The 26,645-nt window shown below is 39.8% G+C and overlaps 1 protein-coding gene across 3 annotated transcripts in view; it reads right to left on the bottom strand.

The window, feature by feature from the left end:
• LOC110507787 (leucine-rich repeat and fibronectin type III domain-containing protein 1-like) overlaps nt 1-26,645 on the bottom strand; it is a 125,575-nt gene that overhangs the window by 7,854 nt on the left and 91,076 nt on the right. For all 3 annotated transcript variants that reach the window (XM_021588023.2, XM_021588021.2, XM_021588022.2), the window contains exon 3: nt 23,392-23,518. The gene's annotated coding sequence lies outside the window, so the exon portion shown is untranslated. The remainder of the gene's footprint in view (nt 1-23,391; nt 23,519-26,645) is intronic.

Raw genomic sequence — 26,645 nt, 5'->3', positions numbered from 1 at the left:
GATGATAACTGACTGTTATCCACAGGTAACCAATCATTCCTGGCTATGTGTTTTGAAAATAACTGTCTCGACTGCCAGGCTTTTGATTTGTCTTTAGCTTGTCTTTTTCCTGTGGATCAGATGTTCTTTCCATTTCTTTATCGTATATCACACATCAAGTGATTCATACCATATGACATGAATCTTTTGATTGTTGTACTGTATTGAGAAAACAGATATTAAACTTTTTGTTCAATGAAACTCAAGATATAGACAGCAAAACGTTAACAATATCTACTAAGTTTGACTACAACAGTCTATTTTATTCCTATGTGTATATATCCTATTTGTAAATTTACATTGAGGTCAAATCTGTTCTTCACAATCAGGGAATGTCACAGGTGGTGGGGGGGGGGGGGGTTCTTCTATGAGATAATATCTTTCTAAACTCCCGATAGAATCCATTTATATAGAAAATACCCTTTATTGCTGGCAGCACACTATGCCTGGCTTGTGTAAATTAATTCTCCCAATGTGACCTTTTTTTAGTAGCTGGGGAGGTTACATTAATGAAGTAGGTTATAGCTAAACTAATCTTATTTCATACAACAAAAGTCTTACACAATGTGTTCTTGGTTGGGCTGAAAATATGTTTCATCACTGCAAAAATAACTTTGTCTCATATACTTTTAGGTAGAATATTGTTCTCCAATAATTGTGTAAGCATTCAAATGGTAACTAGGCCACAGAGCTCATGGTTTCTCTGAGGACCATCTGTGCTCTAGCGTTTCCTGCCATCACCGTCGCGGATACTCTATTGATCTCTCAGCATCTCCGGTGAAGAAGAAAAAAAACTTTGTTGCCATGGCAACTCCGGTGTAGAATGTAGGTCTTTGAATCACATTAAGATGTTAAGCTGCCAGAAAAACGAGGCTTCAATCCTAATGGAGATAGGGAAGATAAGGACATTTACAAGACCTTGTATCAGCCAACCCCTTCAAAACCACACTAAGTGTGTCTATAGGTGAGGAGTACGTGAGGAGCATATAAAACTATGCATTGGAATTCAAGTGCAAACTGAAATGAATGAAATAGTAATACACTGGTGGCAATGCTGTCTTTGTATTTGATCAGTGGCGACCCGTCATTCAGGGCACCTGGGGGGGGGGGGGGGGGGCTTGCCTGTTTTGCTTGTTATTTTGGCATTAATACGTGTCACATAACAGTTTGCAAACAATGTAAAAACATTATTTATTTGTTTACATTTCATAGAGACATTTCTTGAGTAAGGCAGCTCCAAAATGCACGTGTTTCAGCCTAGCTCAGTGCTTTCTGTGGTGGTGGGGCAGCCAGCAGAAAATGCAGAGCGTTGCGCCTGATTTGCTCAGTTTTCTGTCATGATTGGTTCAGTTTTCTGTCACTCATGGGACAGTAGTCATCCCTAATTCTAAGGTTAGAGCTCGAAAATATTTGCCCCTTGGGTTCTGCCATAGAGTTATATTAGAAGTGCCCATCCAAGAAGGCTCAAGGTCATTGGCCACAGAATGACATCAAATCACGTCATATCTACAGTAGCTTTGATTGAACTCAACATCTTACTTTCAAAGTCTTAGCTAGCAGTCATCATCAAGTCGACAATCCTTTTTAATCCTTGTCATCTGAAGAGAAATAATGAGGAGAAATTATAGATAAAACGTGCTCATTGACCATGGACACAAAGATTACACAACAAGTTGGAAATCCAAATTCAACAATGAGTCATTTGGAAGGAATCAGTGGCAAACTGCAGGCGTTGCAAAGAAACCACTAACGTTAGCCTGCTATTCAATGGAGTGGCTGTTTTTTCCCCCAGAGTTCCCGCCATAAATCCAGAGAATGCAAGACTCTGATGACAGAATTTCCCACAAAGGACCGCTGCGCCACCTTCACAAGGTGAGTCTCGGACTAAAATGCCTGTTTGAGTTAACTCAAAGCGACTTGCACATATTTATCTTAAAATAGTCATAGATTTAGCCTGTTCTGGATTAAACAAAGCCGATTGAAAGACGGAGGATTAGAGCTACTCTAGGACTAAATTGAAGTTCAAATGAATCCTTCAGAGAGGCGGAAGTGGCAAGATGGCGGACTGAAAACAGCTATGTAGGCCACCTCAAGATAAAAACATAATATTCAATATCGGTAAATTAGACTAAATATTAGCACTACACAATCTGGTGGGTAATAACCTTCAATCTGGATAACAACACAAAACAAATAATGAGACAAGATACATTTATTGACAAATATTATGAAAACAAATATTACGAAAACAAGCAACACCTAACATGATGGAGAGTAAGACAGGGGAACCTATTTCAAAACGAAAACGCAACTATTCTACAGACACGGACAATTGAATATTTTCATCACCGGGAATGGTAAAGGTCGAAACCGATCTGTTAAAACCAATAAATGACAAACAGGGTATACTTGAACTAGTCAGTAAGGATATAAAAGACTTGAAGGCCTCGAGATGAGTGACGAAACAGCTGTGACATTGGAGAAAGACACAAACAAGCTAAAAGGGACAGTCTTTAAGATTGAAACAGAAGTTAATGAACTTAAAAAGGAGAACATCGTTCTGAGAGAAGCCTTACTAGATCCATGAGAGAGAATCTGGTACTTACAGATTCCAAGAGAAAGAAGGAGAAGTTCCCGAATATGTAGTTAGAGAGTTCCTCCTTACAGCGCTTCCGATTCCACACGAAGCTATCAACAAAATCCAACTTGAATGAGTACACCGCTTCAGGCAGGGGTATGAACGCCCAATTGTTGCCAAATGTTCTTTCTTTAAATATAAAACAATGGTTAAAAGCCTGGCGAAAAGACTTGCTGGCATGAATGATCAGTTCCCGAAGGAAATTGCAGAACGGCGTAAAGTTCTGTATCCAATTTTCAAGGAAAATAGATTGACAGGGATACGCGTAGTTCTCGTCGTCGATAAACATGACAAAATTCTCATAGAGTTGGCAAATAAGGAAACACACAATTCTAGCCTGGTTATGGATTATAATAACACAACAAAAAATATGGCTTTTCTATCTATCATCAAATATAACTAATTGGAACACAAAAACACTAATTCAACATGGTGGAGATAAAAACTCAGTAAACAGAAGGCACAGTATGTGTGGATGGATGGTGTGTGTTTTTTGATGTTTGGGAAAGTGTGGTGTTGAGTGAGAAAGGAAATGGTTGCATATCCCAGAACCAATGTATTGCTGTGAGCAGGGGTTGTGAGAGAGCTTTCATTGTCGTTCAGATGAGGGATATACATTTTATAATGAATTATACGTCTTATTTATCATGGTGGAACAGTGTTTTAAAACAAGTTATACATATCATTTATTTATTGTCCTATCATGGGATCTAAATTGGTCAAATAAATGATACATATAATTTATTTATTTATGGTCCTATATTGATGGAACGGTCCACAACCCTATACCCTAGACACCCACCTGTATGACCCAGATACTAAGGAGAAGACCCTATCTGTTTTATGGGCCTGCTGTAAGCGGCCTGTATGCAGCCAAAATGCAGTCAGAGACCTAGAGCAGCACTGCCCCCTCAAGATTCTACGCCTGTTTGGCAGGGTTGGTCCTGCAAAGCCCCCTGAAGGGAGAGCATAATATACAAGGAATTTCTCAAAGCTGCTAATGATAACCTTGACGACCTTGTACCTAGCCGGTGGGGATTCCGGTGGGGTGCCCCCACCCAGGCAGCGGCAGTGCTGGCAACACTAGCTGCAGTAACCCATGGGAAGAGGGTCACACTCGGACATTCAAAGTGGGGGCATATTATTGTGGCACTGGTGGCACAAAATCACAGGTCTGACTGCATGGAGATGCTTGGGAATATGGTCACTACGGGGGACCATGTTGTGGGTGTGTCAGGAGAAGGGGGTATATCTGACCTCCATCATCTAGGACGTGACATTGGTTAATCAGATCTCCCTATTTCTGCCCATTTTTTTTGCATCGTTTTGCAGGCCTTCTCATACAGCTGCATCTGGGATGGTGCAACTGTTGAGGAGCTGAATCTATGGTTGTTGTGGGGAAAGGGGTTGAGTGTGTATGAGTGTGTGGGTGTGTGTGCATCCCACAACTTTTGCGAGGGAGTAAAAGATTTTAGGGACAACATAGGATGATTCACAATAATTGTTTGCTAATATAATAATTGCTTGCCATAATGTAATTTTGGTAATGGTGAGACTGGTGAGAGGTAAAAATATAAACAGGATTTTTAATACATACATAAAGTATGATACTGTACAGACAGACAGACAGACAGACAGACAGACAGACAGACAGACAGACAGACAGACAGACAGACAGACAGACAGGCAGTATGATACTGTACAGACAGACAGACAGACAGACAGACAGACAGACAGACAGACAGACAGACAGACAGACAGACAGACAGACAGACAGACAGACAGACAGACAGGCAGGCAGGCAGGCAGGCAGGCAGGCAGGCAGGCAGGCAGACAGACAGACAGACAGACAGACAGACAGACAGACAGACAGACAGACAGACAGACAGACAGACAGACAGACAGACAGGCAGTATGATACTGTACAGACAGACAGACAGACAGACAGACAGACAGACAGACAGACAGGCAGGCAGGCAGGCAGGCAGGCAGGCAGGCAGGCAGGCAGGCAGGCAGGCAGACAGACAGACATACAGACAGACAGACAGACAGACAGGCAGTATGATACTGTACAGACAGACAGACAGACAGACAGACAGACAGGCAGGCAGGCAGGCAGGCAGGCAGGCAGGCAGGCAGGCAGGCAGGCAGGCAGGCAGGCAGGCAGGCAGGCAGGCAGACAGACAGTTAGTTAGTTAGTTAGTTAGTTAGTTAGTTAGTTAGTTAGTTAGTTAGTTAGTTAGTTAGTTAGTTAGTTAGTTAGTTAGTTAGTTAGTTAGTTAGTTAGTTAGTTAGTTAGCTAGCTAGCTAGCTAGCTAGCTGGCTGGCTGGTTGGTTGGTTGGTTAGTTAGTTAGTTAGTTAGTTAGTTAGTTAGTTAGTTAGTTAGTTAGTTAGTTAGTTAGTTAGTTAGTTAGTTAGTTAGTTAGTTAGTTAGTTAGTTAGTTAGTTAGTTAGTTAGTTAGTTAGTTAGTTAGTTAGTTAGTTAGTTAGTTAGTTAGTTAGTTAGTTAGTTAGTTAGTTAGTTAGTTAGTTAGTTAGTTAGTTAGTTAGTTAGTTAGTTAGTTAGTTAGTTAGTTAGTTAGTTAGTTAGTTAGTTAGTTAGTTAGTTAGTTAGTTAGTTAGTTAGTTAGTTAGTTGAAGTCGGAAGTTTAAATACACCTTAGCCAAATACATTTAAACTCAGTTTTTCACAATTCCTGACATCTAATCCTAGTAAAAAAATCCCTGTTTTAGGTCAGTTAGGATCACCACTTTATTTTAAGAATGTGAAATGTCAGAATAATAGTTGAGAGAAATATTTATTTCAGCTTTTATTTCTTTCATCACATTCCCAGTGGGTCAGAAGTTCACATGCACTCAATTATTATTTGGTAGCATTGCCTTTACATTGTTTAATTAACTTGGGTCAAACTTTTCAGGTAGCCTTCCACAAGCTTCCCACAATAAGTTTGATGAATTTTGGCCCATTCCTCCTGACAGAGCTGGTGTGACTGAGTCAGATTTGTAGGCCTCCTTGCTCGCACACACTTTTTCAGTTCTGCCCACACATTTTCTATAGGATTGAGATCAGGGCGTTGTGATGGCCACTCCAATACCTTGACTTTGTTGTCCTTAAGCCATTTTGCCACAACTTTGGAAGTATGCTTGGGGTCATTGTCCATTTGGAAATCCCATTTGCAACCAAGCTTTAACATCCTGACTGATGTCTGTGATGTTGCTTCAATATATCCACATACTTTTCTTTCCTCATAATGCCATCTATTTTGTGAAGTGCACCAGTCCCTCCTGCAGCAAAGCACCCCCACAACATGATGCTGCCACCCCGTGCTTCACGGTTGGGATGCTGTTCTTCAGCTTGCAAGCGTCCCCCTTCTTGCTTCAAACATAACGATGGTCATTATGGCCAAACAGTTCTATTTTTGTTTCATCTTTGTCCCCATGTGCAGTTGCAAACCGTAGTCTGGCTTTGTTTTATGGCGGTTTTGGAGCAGTGGCTTCTTCCTTGCTGAGCGGCCTTTCAGGTTCTGTCAGATATGGGACTTGTATGATGGCTGCGTGGTCCCATGGTGTTTATACTTGCGTACTATTGTTTGTACAGATGAACGTGGTACCTTCATGGCGTTTGGAAATTGCTCCCAAGGATGAACCAGACTTGTGGAGGTCTATATTTTTTCTGAGGTCTTGGTTGATTTCTTTTGATTTCCCCATGATGTCAAGCAGAGGCACTGAGTTTGAAGGTAGGCCTTGAAATACATCCACAGGTACACCTCCAATTGACTCAAATTACGTCAATTAGTCTATCAGAAGTTTCTAAAGCCATGACATCAATTTTTGGGACTTTTCAACATGTAAACTTCTGACCCACTGGAATTGTGATACAGTGAATTATAATGAAATATTTTGTCTGTGAACAATAGTTGCAAAAATGACTTGTGTCATGCACAAAGTAGATGTCCTAACTGACTTGTCAAAACTATAGTTTGTTAACAAGAAATTTGTGGAGTGGTTAAAAATTGGTTTTAATTACTCCAACCTAAGTGTATGTAAACTTATTGTTGTTGTTAATAGCTATATATAATACGAATTGGGGTGAGGGTGATGGAAATGTATTTGGCGGTTGATCTGCTTCTGTTCCGTTGGTGGCACTGTGTGCTATTTTCGAAGAATGGGTCCCGGTCCCTCCGGGGCTATGGGATCCGGGGGGTCAGGGGTGGTCTGCTGGGCATTGGGATGACAACCCAACTCGGGATGAGGAGGGCTATTAGCAGGTGGAATAGTGGGGACCAATTGGAGGTTTACTTGGTAGCAATGCAAATATCATGGTACAGCTATATAGACACTCAATCATCATGTTACTTTTTAATGGTACATTTACAAACATATATTTTGATAAATAGAATTTAAACGTGTTTCTCATTATGGTAAGTGGTGAAATAAGTATAGCCAGTTATAGTTGTAATGGCTTAGCAGATAATAAGAAAAGACGATCAGTATTTATTTGGCTAAAAGAGAAGAAATATAATATCTATTGTTTACAGGAAACTTATTCATCAATTTTAGAGGAAGTTTTGTGGAAAAAGGACTGGTGGGCTAAATATATTTCTCCTATGGGCAAAGAAATTCAAAAGGAGTGATGGTATTAATTAACAGAAATGTTGATCCAAATGTGCAAATTGTCCAAACATCATCAAGGTAGATGGATTATTTTAAATATGTTATCGAACAATAAACAGATATGGCTTATTAACCTATACGGTCCAAATAATGATGATCCAAGCTTCTTTGAAAATATATATAAGAATTTATCAAATCTACAAGCAAAACTAGACTCTATTATTATTGTGGGGGATTTTAATACGGTTTTAAACACCTCTATATACCGTAAAGGAAATCACACTACAAACTATCACCCTCAGGCACTTAAGGAGATCATGAATGTCATGGATATATTGGAATTAGTGGATATATGGAGGATTAAATACCCTGACCTAGTGAGATATACATGGCAGAGGCTTAATCAAGCTAGTCGTCTTGATTACTTTCTTATATCATTCTCTCTGGCACTAAAAGTTTAAAAAGTGTTGATAGGGGACAGAATGCGGTCGGATCATCACATAATTGGCGTATATATTACTCTTACAGAATTTCCACATGGGCGAGGATATTGGAAATTTAATCAAAGCCTACTGGATGATAACTTGTTTATAACTAGGACAGAATAATTTATAACTGACTTTTTCTGACGTAACATAAGTACAGCAGATCCCCTTAATGTATGGGACACTTTTAAATGTGCTTTTAGAGGCCATGCAATTCAGTACTCCTCTATAAAACAAAAGCAATTTAGATCAAAGGAGTCCATGTTAACAATGGAAATTGAAAAACTAACAGTACAGTTAGATAGCAATAAAAACTGTACCATAGTGGCACAGAATAAGTTAGAGGAAAAACAAAAATAAATGCAGGACCTTATAAAAGAAAGATCCAGTGTAATATATTATAATAATAAAGCGAACTGGATGGAATATCGGGGGAAAATGCACCAAATTATAATTCAATCTTCAACATAGAAATGCTACCAAAATGTTTTTATTGAAACTTGTTACAAATGATGAAGTCACGCATGATTCACCGAAATATATTTTGAAAGAGGAAGTAAAGTACTTTAAGAATATGTTTTCGTTTCAGTCTCCTCCGTCTCCACTAACCGAAGCTAATTGTATGGATTTTTTTCTTATTAATAATGTAAAATTAACATCTGTACAGAAAGACTCATGTGAAGGCCAAATTACAGAGGAGGAACTTCTTGATGCAATTAAAGCCTTTAAGGATGGGAAAACTCCAGGGCTGGATGGCATACCAGTGGAAGTGTACAAAACTTTTTTGATATACTCAGAGGACCATTATTAGCATATTTTAACCATTCCTATATAAATGGTCGATTATCGGACATTCAACAAGGTCTGATTCCATTATTCTTGAAACAGGATCTGTCACAGGCGTCCTCCTCTTCATCTGAAGAGGAGAGGCAAGAAGGATCGGAGGACCAAAATGCGGCGTGGTTTGGGTTCATCTTGATATTTAATAAAGACAACACTGAACACTGAAACACACTATACAAAAACAATAAACGAAATAACGACCGTGAAGCTAATGAGAACTGTGCTGACACAAGCAATCAACATAGACAATCACCCACAAAACCCAACACAAAACAGGCTACCTAAATATGGTTCCCAATCAGAGACAATGACTAACACCTGCCTCTGATTGAGAACCATATCAGGCCTAAACACAGAAACAGACAAACTAGACATCCAACATAGAATGCCCACTCAGATCACACCCTGACCAAACAAAACATAGAAACATACAAAGCAAACTATGGTCAGGGTGTGACAGGATCCAAGTGGTATATGTAAAGATCCAGTCCATTTAAAAAAATTGGAGGCCTCTTACACTTCAGTGTTGTGATGCAAAAATTCTAACTAAAATTAACAAGAATAGAATTAACAAGGTATTGTCAGATATTATTCATCCTAATCAGACAGGTTTTCTAGATGGACGATACATTGCTGATAATACATGACAAGTACTGGAAACAATAGAACACTATGAAATATCGGGGACACCAGGCCTGGTTTTCATAGCTGATTTTGAAAAGGCTTTTGATATAGTACGGCAGCAGTTTATATATAAATCCCTAGAATATTTCAATTTCGGAGAATCTCTTATAAAATGGGTTAAAGTTATGTGTAGTAACCCTAGGTGTAAAATAGTAAATAATGGCTACATCTCAGAAAGTTTTAAACTGTCAAGAGGAGTAAAACAAGGTTGTCCACTATCGGCATATCTATTTATTATTGCCAATGAAATGTTATCTATTAAAATTGGATCCAACAATAATATTAAGGGATTAGAAATCCGTGGCTTAAAAACAAAGGTCTCATTGTACACTGATGATTCATGTTTTCTTTTAAAACCACAATTAGAATCCCTCCACAGCCTCATAGAGGATCTAGATACTTTTGCTAGCAAAAATAGATAAGATCTTGCTACCATGGAAAGGAAAATACCTGTCTTTGTGGAAAAATCACCCCGATTAACTCTTTAGTCATATGACAGCTTTTTTGATAAATCTAAAAAAAGGTATAATGTTTGTAAATTATATAAATAGGACTGGTGGAGTTACAGTTGAAGTCAGAAGTTTACATACACTTAGGTTGAAGTCATTAAAATTCGTTTTTCAACCACTCCACAAATTTCTTGTTAACAAACTATAGTTTTGGCAAGTCGGTTGGGACATCTACTTTGTGCATGACACAAGTAATTTTTCCAACAATAGTTCACAGACAGATTATTTCCCTTATAGTTCTCTGTATCACAATTCCAGTGGGTCAGAAGTTTACATACACTAAGTTGACTGTGTCTTTAAACAGCTTGGAAAATTCGAGAAAATTATGTCATGGCTTTAGAAGCTTCTGATAGACTAATTGACATAATTTGAGTCAATTGGAGGTGTACCCGTGGATGTATTTCAAGGCCTACCTTCCAACTCAGTGCCTCTTTGCTTGACATCATGAGAAAATCAAAAGAAATCAACCAACAAATGCAGCTAGCACAGACATATGGAAATGTCTGCTCTACCCAAAATTACAACCAACTAATTGCAGCATCAACATAAAAATGGAAGAGGCAAGTAGAAGGGGGAAAAAGCAAGGAACTTGTCTGTCAGCCCTGAATTAAAGACCATAAATGGTTAAAGAAAACTGTGATAAAAAAAACATATACCAATTTCATTTAAGGACCAAAAAATTGACAGCTGTGCCATTTAAATTTCAAAATATTTGGAAAGAGAATTTCTATGTACCTATTCCATGGCACATGGTTTATGAATTGATACGCAAAACAATGGCAGAATCAAAACTTCACATTTTTAAATTTAAATTATTAGACAAAATTCTTGCAACCAATAGAATGGTATATATATGGGGGATACAATCTTCCCAGCTCTACAGATTTTGCTGTGAGGAGGCAGAGTCATTTGATCATTTATTTTGGTACTGTCCATATGCAGCTCGTTTTTGGTCACAGGTCCAGGAATGGCTGAAGAATTGCAACATTTACCTACAGCTAACGCTGTAGATAGCCATACTGGGTGATTTGAAAATTCATAGTCAATCAATCAATAATATAATAATTATTTTAGCAAAAAAAATTATTTAATTTACAATCTGTACAAGCTATGAGAATAGAAAGGTTCAGTACTTTTGTGAAGAATCACAGCACAGTTTAAAAATATATGGCAAATAGAAATCCAAAATGGATGGTGTTAAGAGATACATGGGAGGGGTTGAATGGAGCTGAAGGGTGGGACAAATAACAACAAGATAACCAATGTAAAACATACGGGGTCTGTAAAATGTATATAGGTTCAGAAATGTTGTGAAATAGCACAGTTACAAATAGAAATCAAACAGGATGGACATCAGAAATAGAGGAAGGACTAAAAACAAACAAAATATAACTATTGTAAAATTGATTGTTTCTGTAAAATATGTATAATATGTATAAACTGAAGGTAGAATCCTAAGTGCTATTGTTTATTCGTTTACTCCAATTGGGGGAGGGGTGGTAGGGTTTGCAGGGAATAATAAAGGTATATTCAAAAAATGTATATGTATGAATGTTTATGCATACAAATATGGGTATGTGTGTATATTTTTAGATATATTTATTTATTTACCCCTAAAATATATGGGGGATTGGAAATGATGCAGACAATTACATTGATGGAAGCAACAATCTTTCCGCAATATTAAAGCTATTCGGTGTCCTGTGTGAATCTAAGTGTGCGTTCTCTAATTCTCTCCTTCTCTCTTTCTCTCTCTCGGAGGACCTGAGCCCTAGGACCATGCCCCAGGACTACCTGACATGATGACTCCTTGCTGTCCCCAGTCCACCTGGCTGTGCTGCTGCTCCAGTTTCAACTGTTCTGCCTTATTATTATTCGACCATGCTGATCATTTATGAACATTTGAACATCTTGGCCATGTTCTGTTATAATCTCCACCCGGCACAGCCAGAAGAGGACTGGCCATCCCACATATGCTCTCTCTAATTCTCTCTTTCTTTCTCTCTCTCGGAGGACCTGAGCCCTAGGACCATGCCCCAGGAATACCTGACATGATGACTCCTTGCTGTCCCCAGTCCACCTGACTGTGCTGCTGCTCCAGTTTCAACTATTCTGCCTTATTATTATTCGACCATGCTGGTCATTTATGAACATTTGAACATCTTGACCATGTTTTGTTATAATCTCCACCCGGCACAGCCAGAAGAGGACTGGCCACCCCACATAGCCTGGTTCCTCTCTAGGTTTCTTCCTAGGTTTTGGCCTTTCTAGGGAGTTTTTCCTAGCCACCGTGCTTCTTCACCTGCATTGCTTGCTGTTTGGGGTTTTAGGCTGGGTTTCTGTACAGCACTTTGAGATATCAGCTGATGTACGAAGGGCTATATAAAATAAATTTGATTTGATTTGATTTGATCCCCACTTTAAAAAAAAAATCCTTCAAAGAGGCAGGTTTAACTTCTGCTTAGTACTGTTTGTGATGGAGTATGGACTATTTGGAATATCTAAAGGAAGACCATCATGCACTACAGAGGCCAGCCAGATGAGTACTTGTGGAAAGGAGTAATCCATTAAATTACTTTGATGAAATAGCTTTTCGAGGCCGCTTTTGTATGTACAAAGAAAATGCATTGGAGATAATATATTTGATTGAGCCTAGACTTTCCTCTCTGTCTCAAAGAGGAAAGCCTTTATCCAATTCTCTCCAAGTTCTGATCACTTGGAAGATTTTGGCATCTGGAATCTTTCATCGGGAAACTGGTGATTTGTGTGGTGCCTGTGAAGCAACGGTGTGTAAAATAGTTCAGTCTGCAGGGCCATTTGTGAACTGAGGAGTCATTACATCAAGTTTACTGATGCTGCTGGCCAAGCCAACTATAAAGTGCAATGTATGAACATGGGCATTTCCCAGGAGTGATTGGCTGTATAGATGGATGTCATGTCCCCATCAAGTGTCCATCCACTCCTGATGCTGAGGAGTACAGGAACTGTAAGAACTGGTTTCCATCAATGTTCAAGATGTATGCACTCCTAATTTAGAGTTGTCAAACATTGTTGCCCGTTGGAAAGGTGCAACTCACAATTCAAGGATTTTTCTCAACTCTTCATTGTGTGCTCAGTTTCAGAGAGGACAACATAGTGGACTACTACTTGTTGACAGTGGATATGGTCAGAGTAACTATGTATTCACTCCATACATAAATCCCACAACAGCTGAGCAGCAAGATCCAACCGAGCTCATATCCGCACGAGAGGGATGGTCGGGCGTGTTTGGAGTATGGAAAAATAAATTTCACACAACACACTTAGTTTCAAGCCAAGAAGATGCTGCAAGGTGATCATTGCTACAGCTGTGCGGCACAACTTCCTGAAGCAGCATTGCTGTCCTGACCCTCCAATGGAAGATCAGTATCAAGCAGATGTGCCCATCGCTGAGGCAGCCATTGACCAACGAGAACTTGCACACAGAGTTGCTTTCACATTGCAGCACTTCAACTAGATGAGATGGATTATTTTTGCTTTGATAATGTTTGTTCTGTACACAATTCAAATAGTGTGCAGCAAAATAAGTGACCAAACCAAGGCTGGTTTAAAATGTAGTTTGTGGTTAATAAAATACTCTCACTCATGAATATCCAAATGACAAAACATTTATTTTTTACATATGATATTGTTCACCACGGCTGGTAAATCACAATTGTCTCATTACTGTAAATTGTTGGGATCATACCTCTCTCTTCCAACTTCATACCCAATTCAACCTGTAGAATTCTCATTTTCATTTCATGTTCTTCCCTCAGATATTTCATGTTATGCTCATGAAATCCTCTGTTTTTTCATGCATGGTCATCTTTTTTGTTCTTTGCTGAAAGGTGGTGTCAGCATCTTCTCTCAGGGATGCTATAGCAGATGGATGGTACACACTCACTGTACACTGGCTCTTCCAACCTGTTCAGATTCCTTTCCTCTGGAAAAAGAACACCATTAGAAGCACAAATAAACTCATATGGTCCTTAGAATGAAAGAATAACAAAGATTGACACAGACAGTGGAATATATTTACCAAAGGAAGCAACCATTTTACTGTCTTTGGTATATGTACCATTTGCGCTCAGTTCTTCATCTGAACTGTCCAAATGGTCATCGTCTGGTATACCATCCAGAGTCACTCAATTGATCAGTATTGTCTTTTTCTGGTGGCCCACAACCAGTAGTAAATCACTCTCTTCTGATCTCTGCATTATCTTTTTTTAAAGGCAGTTTAAGGTTCTTCCACAGAGTATAAAGGCAGATATCATTCAATATAAGTGATGTCACAAAGATATGAATATGAGAAATGTGAAATACTGATAAATGAAGATATATCACCTGAAGTTGTTGTACTCTTCTTGTGGTTACATTTTCATTTGCATTGAATTCACTGCAAATTGCAGCCCAACCATTCTTTATTTTGCCCAGTAGCAGCAGTATGGTTTTTACCTTCAGTAACTAGATGGTTTGACACAATGTGTTTTAGTAGCGTTTTTTCATACTCACTAAAGTTTTTTGAACTAATTATTTTTGTTTTGTCTCAAGATTCACACCAGTAATGTTTTTTTTTCGATTTCATTCCGGGTTTTTATGAGCACCGTTAGACCAACAGCATGTGCTCATACTTAACCTAATCAGGCTTAACCCAGGTGTTTTCATTTAGGCTTACTTACCTTACTCCAGGACTCCATAGTCTCCGACTAACTAAGCCAAATTTAAGCCACGTTCATGAAAGCTACTCAAATGTCTTAGTTTAAGTACACATTGTCTTAGTTTAAGTACACATTAAGGCCTACTCTTGGCTTAATCTAAGCACTGTCTGTGAAACCGGCCCAATGTGTATGTTGTGTAGTAAGCTGTTAGTAGCCAATGTGCCTCACCCTAATAATATGGTCTATTTTCACCAACGCGATATTGTAAACACGTAACTTTAGTAGTTGTGGTGCCTGGCTTGCACGTGCAAATTCAGCACACTCAACATTCTATAATAGAATTGTGTTACTTGACGTGTCAAATTAAAAGCTTATTTAACGTGTCAAATAGTGTTATATGTCTTGACACGCAAAGACCCAAATGGCGTTCAATTAGCCTCACCTTAATAATTTGGTATATTTTCACCTCTTAATTTTGCTTACTGTTCTAACTTGGTGGTGCACAAATAGCCTATAACCTGTTTTAATGAAATGTAATCGTCAAATATTGTAAGAGCTTTCATTGTCTGTTTATGTGCCCCCTTTATTTACCCTACGGTTCTGACTGGTACAGGGAGAACACTAAGAACGGCCCATGTTCTGAATTATGTCGCTGTACATTTCAAAAGTGCTGAAAAAATAGTTATATTGACTACGTTCGTTGTCGCTTGCTCATTAATATCTTAATCGAAATCTTATCCGCTTGTCGTCCACTTATGCCATAATTTGTAGTCAAATCTTCATAATGAGTTTAAAACCATGATTTTGCATTTTAATCTATTAAATTATTCCAATATACGCCTATTCATTATCAATTAAAAGTCTAATTACGACATTCATTAATTATTCAGAACATTTTTTAGTTAAATAACCTCCAAAACTAGTGTCTGATATCTAATTAACAAATTAGCCCCTACCAAGAGGGAACTCCTCAAGGTTGTTCTTTGAAATGTATTATCAAAACATCTGACCAATCCACACAGAATGTCAAGAATGTAAATTCCCCATTGTCTTTGGGATCTTCTTATTAAAATTATCAATGCAAGCAGACAACATAGTGTATTTTCAGCAATGCTAAAAGAGCGCCTCAGTTTTTCATTTTTTTCATGTCAGGACAGTAAATGATATGAAAAATTCTCTGCTATCAACACATTTATATCAATTAAAATCAAGTAATTTGAATGCAACATTGTAAATGGTCAATTATAACTGACCACGAGGAAAACTATGTCCTATCCATAGTTCAGAAAAGGCCACCTCATTGTATACACACCCACAACATGGTCAAGCAATGCTTATTTTCTTTCCTATGTGACTGTCAGACGAGAGTAAATTCCAATTAGACAATGTAGGCAGTGAACCTTTAGCCACCCCACCGTGACTCTCGTCAGGAAACTGCCATAATTATTGACAGGCTGAGTTCATTGGAGTCAATTCCATCTCCGCCACTAAGCCAAGCTCTGTGTGGTGCTACATAACCCTAGGGAGTTCTGGTCACATCGTCTCAGAGTGTGAATACCTTGGTAAATAGAGAACATTTGCATTTTATAATTATAGCCACATGCAAATGGCGAAAAGGATGCAGAGTGATGTGCCTTGTCTTTTCAATTACGAACCTCACCCAAAAACTTGTCAGGGAAACTACAATAATTGAAAAGTACTAACTAGACTCACAGCCTTTAATCATAGCAAATTCCTGAGAAGGAAGACTTTGCCATCCTACTAAATTGTAGGAAGGATTAAATGGTTAATGAACAACAAGTATTTGTCACAGGTTTATTCTACACCTACATTGACGTTTTGCTAGTCTTTTTCCTGAGATCCAATGAAATCATAATGGTTTTGCTCCACAGTGAATTTGAACAGGCTGTGAATTTGAAGAGTAAATGTGTGTGAGCCTTGATTGAGCCTTGAGACAAATGATGTGCTTGATTTATATTGAATGATTTGTTTTCTATTGTTTAAGGAACACAACAGTGTTCCCATGCTCAACAAACAAATAATGCCACTTGGCTGCCAACAATCACTGAATACAGTACGTGCCAACAATCACTGAATACAGTAAGTGCTCTGTACAGAATCCCTGCTCTGAAGTAATACCAAACAAATTGTACCCTGATACATCCTTTTCCACAAAGCCCGGATTAGGTCCATGAAATTCTTCATTAGGATGGTTTGGAAAACGGAAACGACAAACTATGCATAATGGAATTACTGGATGTGGTGTTTTTCAAGCCAAACTGAATTAAGCGTAAATTGTAACCACAGAGCCAAAAAGCCTCGTCCCGTCAGTTCCCTTAATTAGTATAATAATCAGGACAATCCTCTTATTTGAGATGGCCACTTGCCCATTTTAAGTATACTGTGAGAAGTTGTGCATAGCTCTGTGCTAAGAATAAGAAATAAAGGCATTTTAACATTTCACAGTTAATGCTCAGCTGAGAACACTTGGAGAGCAATTAATCTAAACTTAATTTTTAAAATGTTTTGTGTTAAATTAATGCATAGGGGTCAGCCATAAGGGCAGTATATTTAAGCAATAAAGCACTGGGGGTGTGGTAAAGGGCTGTTCTTACACACGACATGACACAACGCAGAGTGCCTGGATACAGCCCTTAGCCGTGGTATATTGGCTATATACCACAAACCCCTGAGGTGCCTTATTGCTATTACAAACTGGTTACAAACAGAATCAGAGCAGTAAAAATATATGTTTTTGTAACGATTCTCGTTGGTGGAAGGAGAGGAGGACCAAAATGCAGTATGGTAAGTATTTGTCATATTTTAATTGAAAAACTGAACACTACACAAAATAACAACGAAGAGAAAACGAAACAGTTCTGCCAGGTGAACAGACACTAAACAGAAATGAAACACCCACAACCAAAATGGGGAAAACAGGCTACCGAAGTATGATTCTCAATCAGAGACAACGAACGACACCTGCATCTGATTGAGAACCATACTAGGCCAAACACATAGAAATATAACATAGAAAAAATAACATAGGCTACCCACCCCAACTCACGCCCTGACCAACCTAACAGAAAGACATAAAAAAAGAACTAAGGTCAGAACGTTACAGTGTTGTCATACCCCGGCTGTCAGCCAATCAGCATTCAGGGCTGGAACCACCCAGTAAGCAAGTAAATTACCGTATGTTATTGTATAACCTGATATCAGATAAATTCTTGCAACACGTGTCCTCTAGGCTAGTTGCTGTTATCCGTTATCCTATCATACAGCTTTAGGACAGTGGGCAGCTGTACAAAAACTCCCGGTTTCTTTTTTCAAGGACACTATTGTGTTCTCTACCGCTTTTATCCGCCTGGTATATGCTAATAAAATTGTTCACAGGTATGTCAGGGACAAGGGAACAGTATGAATACAAACTGAAACTTTATTCTATGATTTCAAATTGCTAACATTTTCCAAGCTGAATAGATCAAGTATAGGAGTTGTCATGATTGTTGAAGAAATTCACTAAAAAGAATACCCTTTTCCCGACTGTCCTTAACTTTCCCAGAAGTAGGAGTGTGGATGATTATTTGATTGTCTAGACCATTTTTAAAGTTCACAAAGTCACCAGGCGATGATAGACATAACATAGCACATTTGATTGATGCTGCTTAATTATCCCAATGAGATTGGTCAGAAATGGATGCATTTCTATTGTGAAATACTTATTTTTGTATAGGCACTTGGAAAATAAACATTAAAATGAGATGGAATAGTGCAAACATGATAAAGGGCTAAAAACGATGCAATTTCAATGCTATTACCCCTTTGTTTATTCTGAAAGCATTTTTCACCTGAAATACCATTGACATCCAAATGATCAAGTGGGGATATTTAGACTGCAAGTAGATAAACCAATTCTACTCCACTTGAATTCTGAAGATCCCTGATGTAATAAAACACTCTTGTGCACGGTTTATTCTATCAATGTAAATAGTCAGATAAAAAAAAGGGACTAGAAAAAAGAATACTGATAGTAACCTACTCTGTTTGTTGAAGATAATAGAGGATTGATTGATTCATGATGATTAAAAGTAGTAGTCTGCTCCAGCCGGAGACAAAGAAGGAGATAGTCGAGGTTGGGATATGGAGGTGGATATCAATCCCAGAGGCCAGTGGGAGCTGTCTAGTCTGTGCTGAGTAGTATTCAGTCAATGTTCCATGTGTCCACTGGTTGTTGTTGCATTAATTAATCGTCCCTTCGGCTGTGAACCACCAGGAAACAGTCGGTCACTGAGTGCATCACCATTTTTCTTTAGCTACCGTGGAAATGAGCTGCTTGTAGTCTTAAAGCAATGCCTTAGGGAGGTAAACACAACTTAAATTGCTCAGACATCTGACCTTTCTAGCCCACTTCTAATAGCACTATTATTCGAATGTAACAAATCCACAAATTGGACTGACAAAATAAAACCGCCAGAGGACAGTGAGCTAGTGAGGGTGGTGGTGGGGGGTGGTGGTGGTGGTGGAGGGTGAAGGTGGTGGGGGGTGGTGGTGGATTGTAGAGTAGAGGGTAAATGTAAGGGACATGAGTTTGATGCAGGGAACATATGACCTTAAGTAAACATACAGTATATGTCCCATATGTGAGGGGGATGAGTAAAAGAGATACCTGAGGGAGCGACATGGGCCTTTGGCTCTGCTGCTACAAATAGCTTTTACGCAACATCTCTGGAGGGGGTGTGGGGTATCTGAAATTGCTTCTCATTTTCTGTTACTGGCTAATTAATAATTTGGAGACATGAAATCAAGATTTAAAGGATTATGTCCACAAGCTAATATTGGTGCTGATTTAATAGTGTGACTATTAAGTTTCAGTAATTTCAGCGTCATGAACAGTGACTTTTGGTTATGATGTATGGTCTGAGACAGCTACGCTGTGGCATATTAAAGAAATAGTTATGCTTAAGGTCTAATATTTCTATTTTAAATGGCTTCTTGGGTAATACGCCTGCAACAAGTCCATTCCCTTTAAGCTCTGTTGTGGTAATACTGGTAAGACAACCACATTTAGATTTAGAGTAACAGAAAATATTGCTTCTGATGCACCTAAAGTTTCTAATCAGTGAAAAACAAGTCAATACCAATGTTAGCCTTTAACTTGAGTTCTGGCCAAAGATGTTGCTGCAGCACTGTTTTATGTTCACAACGTTCAGACTCATTATTTTGCATGGGACAGATTTACAGACTCTGTCTAATAAACCCTGAATTAAACTCTCATTTATTTGGTTTCAAATCCCCCACCCTGTTTTTATGCAATGGCTCGATGCCATTATTACACTTTAATATAGCCCCGCTCCTGCAACTCATCCAGAAAGCTAAAGCCAGGCGAGCTCATTGTGCTGCCAGGGCCACTTATATCAGGCCTGCTTCATGTGCCACTCCTCCTCCTTACTCCCCCCTACCCATGAGCCAATGCAAATTACAGTAACAGCTTGGACATGACTGTAATCTCAAGTGGTGCGAGCTCTGCTCCATGGCCAGGCATGAAGGCAGATGAAGGCTGGGAGGAGTGCTGCCAGGCGTCTTTGAGGACACTCTGTCTGTCTCCCATATGCTAGAGCAGACAATGGAAGGAGAGGAGGCTCACAACCTGTTGCTCATCTGCCTGCAGTCTCATGGTGCTCTCCCACTCCTTCTAAGTGCTTCATAAAATGAGAGCAGTAGGCTGGGCTCCTCCTTCCATGGACTTGTTTACTCCGTTGCACAGATGGACACCAATACTGCCTGGATGAGATATTGGCCCTCTCACTGATCATAGCACCAATACACTGAACAGGCCATTCAACATTTTTTAGAAGCAATAGCTGCTTTTCAATAGTGAGAGTGAGGATAGTGAAATACATTCTTATCCGGCATACCACAGGTGCCATTAATTTGACTGAGGAACACATAACACATCTTGTTGGGAAAGCAACCTCTGTTGACGGATACACTGAAACTGAAAGTGAATTGATGCATAAATAGATTTTGGTTGTCTTTTTCATCTAATACATCAAATGCAATAAGGCAATGTTTCACCACAGTTCCTTGATAGTAGTGCAAAGTTCTGGTTATATTAGCCAGTTGACTCTTTTATACTACTGAAACGATATCCATTAGATCTAAAAACATTAGTCATATTAATTCACATGAATATTCACGCATGTAGTATGATGAAACGTTGATAGTAAATATTTCAAATCTGTCCCACAGAGTGGTGGAGTTCTATTACTGTGGTTGCATGTTCGGGTGAACAATGAGGTCACAGAGATATCTATCAGAACAGACTTCTACATGTTTCCATATCTTTGATCAGGGACTTCAGAAGAGTTTGGAGAACGGTCTCTGTTCATGTTGATGTCTGATGGGATGAATGAGTTCCAGAAACCTCAGAGGAGTAGGACGAAGACAACAACAACCACACGATAAACAAACAGTCAACGATGCATCTGAAACAGCCAACGGACATCTAAATGAGTGAGTGGTGGATCAGATAAGGCTGCTTCAGTGAGTCCGTTACGTTCTGCATGTGTTCACCAGCGGAGAGAGCATCTGTGCATATGACCAGATATTAAGCAGTTGTGACTGACTAAGAGGAAACAGCAGGAGGTCAAACATATAACCCGCTGAGCTCCCCGTGCCTCTGTCACACAGCCATTGTGTCTGGTTTGGTGTTATGATTTTCATGTGATTTGAGGTTACCTGAAAGCTTGACTAAGATTGATGCATATTTTATCCAATAAAAAAAAGTCATGTCTTTCATCACTTCACTACTAGGAATGTTCACCAAATGACTCAGATGCTGAGATTCAGTGTGATACCGCTGGTCATATGGTTTCATTTGGTGGATGATTAGTGCACAAATAACAGGGATTGAGCCTAGCAGAGAACGTATGTGCATCCCAAATGGTAGCATATCCCCTATTTAGTGCATACCTTTGACTAGGGCCCTGGTCAAAAGAAGTGCACTGTAAAGGGATGATGGTGCAATTTGTTATTCAGAGAGTGTCTTGGCATCATGGCAGAACTGAACCCCCTTGAGTACGCCTCCCCTCTACAGCTTATTACTCTGCCTTGAGTACGCCTTGAGCCTCCCCTCTACAGCTTATTACTCTGCCTTGAGTACGCCTTGAGCCTCCCCTCTACAGCTTATTACTCTGCCTTGAGTACGCCTTGAGCCTCCCCTCTACAGCTTATTACTCTGCCTTGAGTACGCCTTGAGCTTCCCCTCTACAGCTTATTACTCTGCCTTGCTCAGCCTCCCATACTTGGTATTCCAGGAACCAGAGAGGGAAAGGTTCAGATTACTTTGAGGGGAGAGATCTGACCACACATGAGATGGGAGGAGGAAAAGGAGGAGAGCGCTGGGTAATGTAATGTCGCTGAGTCTTATCCTTTCTTCTTCATTTGAATTGGGAGTGTTTGAGGGGTGATACCTCAACTTAGCCTCCGTCTTAGTCCTGCTTTGCTCCGATTCTTGAGTAAACACTCAAATTTACTACCTGTTCACAGAGCACTTTGTAGGCTCAGATTCATGTGAATAGAGATGAACTGGGAGAGGTCCTCTACTTGTTATGCATGTTGGTATCACCTGCATCATCCCTGACAACTATTAAACTGCAGACAAAAGAACAGCTGGATCAAAGATGTTAAACAAATATGAATGGACCAGAATGGCTTCTTACAGACATTCAATAAATGACTTTAAAACAATTAGATTGAAGGGTATTTCAGTAAAATATTCATATCTTGACAGTGCCTAATTAAACATGGAAGCATTATTTGTTATGACACCAACCCATCAGAAATTCTTATGGTGCAAGGAAATATGCAGAGGCATCCATAAAGCATGACTATTGCAGACATTGCATGTTATCAGAAGGGGTGGGGGTGTGTGGGTGGCGGGATGGGTGGGTGTGCAGGGCGGGGTGTGTGCACTAGCTAAGCTCATCTCAGTAACACAAGCTGGCTAATTAGCATTGCCCTCTCATTCCCTTTTGAGCAGGGGAGGACAAGTGGGAGACATCATATTTCTTTGTTAGAAGCATTGTGCGTCCCCTCTGACCACAGGAACCACAGGAGTTCTGACCACAAGGGGTCACAGAGTAGACAGCATAATCCACCATCCCCACCAGCCCCCTGTGGGAATGGCCACCAGCTAGCTCTCCCTTCCCTTACAAAACCAATGCCCTCAGCTCAGACAACACTACTGGCATCACATAGACCTACTGGATCATCATTTACTTTAAGCAATAGTTAGTGTGAAGTTATATTTTCAGGCTACATGTCTGCTTGTCCCAACTCCAGTCAGAAAACAGATGTTATGGGAGAAACAGGTACGTATTGCACAGCTCTTTGAAGCACACTCTGATCTCTGGCTGGTTGCACTCTGAAGACACAGCAGAGATGATTAAACTGGATCCTCTGGTGTACTACGGCTTTAATTAATAGACTCACATTACATATTATTTAGACAGTGATTAACTGCCTTTACATCTCTCCTTTATGTTGGGTTTATTAGCGAAAAGAAAGCCCTGATCTGTTTTGGGCTTTGTCAAAGTAGCAGAACAGGTCATTTGAATAATTGGTCATGCATCGGTGGTCTTGATGATGGAACAGTTTGTTGTTGTTGTGTTTTTTTTTGTAGCTGGAACAGCTGGTTCCCGACTACTAGTTTTCTCCATGATCCTGCCTCTGAAGGTATGTGATGATGCACTCCCTCCCTAACGAGAGCGGTCGCTTCCGCACTATGAAAAGTTGCCCCGGGTAGGGGAACAACAGACTGCAACTGCTTAAGTCAATTTGAAGTGGCTCGGTAAACAAGGCGTGGGGAGGGTTGAAAACAGCATAGGCTACTCACCAGATATCAAGCTCTGGTCTCCATGGCAGATATCACATGGGTATAGGCATCCCGTCCCTCTGGCAGTCAGTCACAGCTCTGGGAGTAGGACGACGCCCACTGGCATTAGAGAGAAACACCTAGAGGCCTGGAAACACAAGATAACATCTCTGGTTGAAACAGTGTAATTGAGGCTAAACTAAGTTGATGCTCAGCGCCATGGGAACTTTCCCTGGCTGATTAAACACATTGTTTGAGGTTGGTCATCTGGCCACTCAATATTCTTAGACAAGAACACAGTACTCCCAAAGACAAGTAGTGAGACATTCATAATTTAATTGACATATCTACTCCTTCTAAACCTGGCAGCTTTGGTGAGATGTGAACTCTGATCTGATTATGAGACACAACTGAAGAAAGAAACACAAACAGCAGGGGAAAAAAGTGAGTTCCAGATAGAATGACTATGGCTGTGTATCCCATCATGAATATTTCACTGCATTATTGTAGCTGAAGAAGAATACAGTGTAAAGAGGAACATTGTGAAAAAATGTATTATATTTTGACAAGAGCTTGGAATCTATTATCCCTGATTCTTCTTCTTTCCTGATGAAGCTTTTAAAAGAGAACAGAGGTGATTCACTTTGGTGGCTTTACACCAATAAACTGTAGCGAATCACCCCTTATGATAAATCACCAGACTCCATGAGAATGTACACCCGTGTTAAAGACTAGCTTAGGAAACTATTTTTACTGATAAAACAACTTCAGAGGTATTGCCAAGGTTGTAAGTCTTCGGTTTTCTCTCTTGACTCCAAAATGTTAAACAACCTACGTAACATGTTACAAGTCCGGCAGCAGAGGAGGTTCCATGTAATGCTACATAGGTTACCATATTGCTCTAATTTGTCTGCACAGAGCCCCTCATTTATGAAAACAGAATTCTCTACTCAGGGTTACCATCTTTTTGTATTTAGAATGGGGTTCCAGGGTTGTCACCTCCAGCTATTCATTCATCCAATTAAGTACTGTATTTATGATGGAAGCTTTTTCTGCGAGACTTTGCATCACGTAGGAGAGAAGGTTACAAGGAAACAATGGAAGACTGACTGTGGGTGCCCTCAAATGTCCTTATCTGTCATTATTCAGAAAGCAATTAGAACAGCAATTAGAACAGTAAACACTTGGAGGGTGATAATTCATAATCATACCCTCATGCATGTTATCTATTCTAATTATCTGCATCTGGCAGCTATATTTTCAAGTCCGTCTTCGAATCTACAGCTTTAGTTATCCTTTGTAACATTACAGTGGTGTGACAAGTGCAGTCCTTGGCTGGTGCATGAAGTTGTCATTTTGTTTTCTAACAACATGTCCTTGGCTTTTCCACAATGGGCTTAACAACAGATATCCCGTTTTATCACTGTCTCTCAGCCACCCCATCCCCTGGCTCACACTGATAAGTCCTATAGGGTCAGCTAAGGACAATTCTTCCTGTCTGACTTTATCTCCAAGTCTCCTAGTGTCCTTCACTGTATCAAAGCAGCTCCTTTTTCATTTTCCCTTTTCCATCCTACAGATTTCCACCTTCTTTCCACCCACAAGTCCCTCCTATGAAGTAGAAAGATAAATAATCCTTCAATGCTGGGCTACGTTTGGCCAAAAGACAGATTCTGTCAAGTAGTTATCCGACAATGTGCTTCTTCTCCTTGACTGAGACAGCCAGATGTTAGAAAGGCAGTCTTTCCCCTTTGTTTCTCCTCGTCTGCCAACCCTCCTACTAAGAGGACTGCGGTACGACAACTGGCCATAGTGTGACTTCTCTCTTCTTCTCTCACACTGTTACATTCTGACCATCAATCACGCTTAACAGAAGAAGCCTCACTTCACTGACACACTTTGTCTCAGGTCGATAGATAAGCACTGTCTGTAACCAGATGTCGATTATCCTGATCAGGAAATCTTTAAGCCAACGTTAAAAACTTTAAAAAGGCTTAAAGCTAACTGTGAATAATGTAAATGTGAAATATGGTGTATAATAATGATTAATTTATTTGTATATAATTGGTATGCTGCATCCAAACAAACCCTGTTGATAAGAACAAAGGCATCTATGCCTACAATTGGGAAATTTACATTTTCAATAACGGCATAGTTATTCTGCCTCGCAGTAGCTCCTGCTTCCGTTTCTGTCAGAGAGAAAACAGACAGTGGATTTTCATTTACTGGGATATTGGCTCTTCCTAATGAAGGTAAAACTAAAAGGCCTCAGGTGATAGTCTGTCAGATCCTGCTGACCCCATTTAAGGACACAAAAAAATGGCTTCAAGCCCAAATCAATTATAGACATTTTTTACCAAATACATACTGTACATAGCCTACACACTCTAGGGAGCCTATACTCTCCACCTCTCTGAACTAACCCGTCCAAAAAATAGGACCCTGGCCTCATAGTCTCTCACTAAATGGGAAATCAATTTCTAAATAACCAAGTGAGGCACATTCTGTGTATTCATCACGGAATGTCATTGTTTTTCAATCGGTCTAGTAAAAGGTCTTGTTTAGATTGTCACATTTTAGCAGATGTCTTCCTCCTCATCTCTCGCTAACTGCAGTGATGACGGAGCCTGAAATGAAGACAAGCAATAAAGCAGCAGCTCCAGCTGTCACAAGACCCTGAAAGGACATTCTCAAAGTCAGGATGACTCAGCACTGGACACAATGAGCCATTTGATCAGGGACCAGTGATGCTGGTGGGGGTATTATGGTATAGAGTGACAGATTATTTTGTATATATAGTGTATGTGGACACCCCTTCAAATGAGTGGATAGCCACACCCGTTGCTAGCAGGTGTATAAAATCGAGCACACAGCCATGCAATCTCTATAGACAAACATTGGCAGTAGAATGGCCTTACTGAAGAGCTTAGTGACTTTCTACATGACACCGTCATAAGATGGCATTTTTTCAACAAGTCAGTTCATCGAATCTCTGACCCAGTCAACTGTAAGTGCTGTTATTGTGAAGTGGAAATGTCTAGGAGCAACAACGGTTCAGCCTTGAAGTGGTAGGCCACACAAGGTCACAGAATGGGACCACCGAGTGCTGAAGCACGTAGCAACAGTCACTACCGAGTTCCAAACTGCCTCTGGAAGCAGTGTTAGCACATTAACTGCTCGGGAGCTTCGTGAAATTACTTTCCATGGCTGAGCAGCCGCAACCAAGTCTAAAATCACCATGCGCAATGCCAAGCGTCGGCTGGAGTGGTGTAAAC

Source organism: Oncorhynchus mykiss, chromosome 27 (assembly GCF_013265735.2).
Source record: "Oncorhynchus mykiss isolate Arlee chromosome 27, USDA_OmykA_1.1, whole genome shotgun sequence".
NCBI lineage: Eukaryota > Metazoa > Chordata > Actinopteri > Salmoniformes > Salmonidae > Oncorhynchus > Oncorhynchus mykiss.
This window is presented reverse-complemented; position numbering and strand designations above follow the sequence as displayed.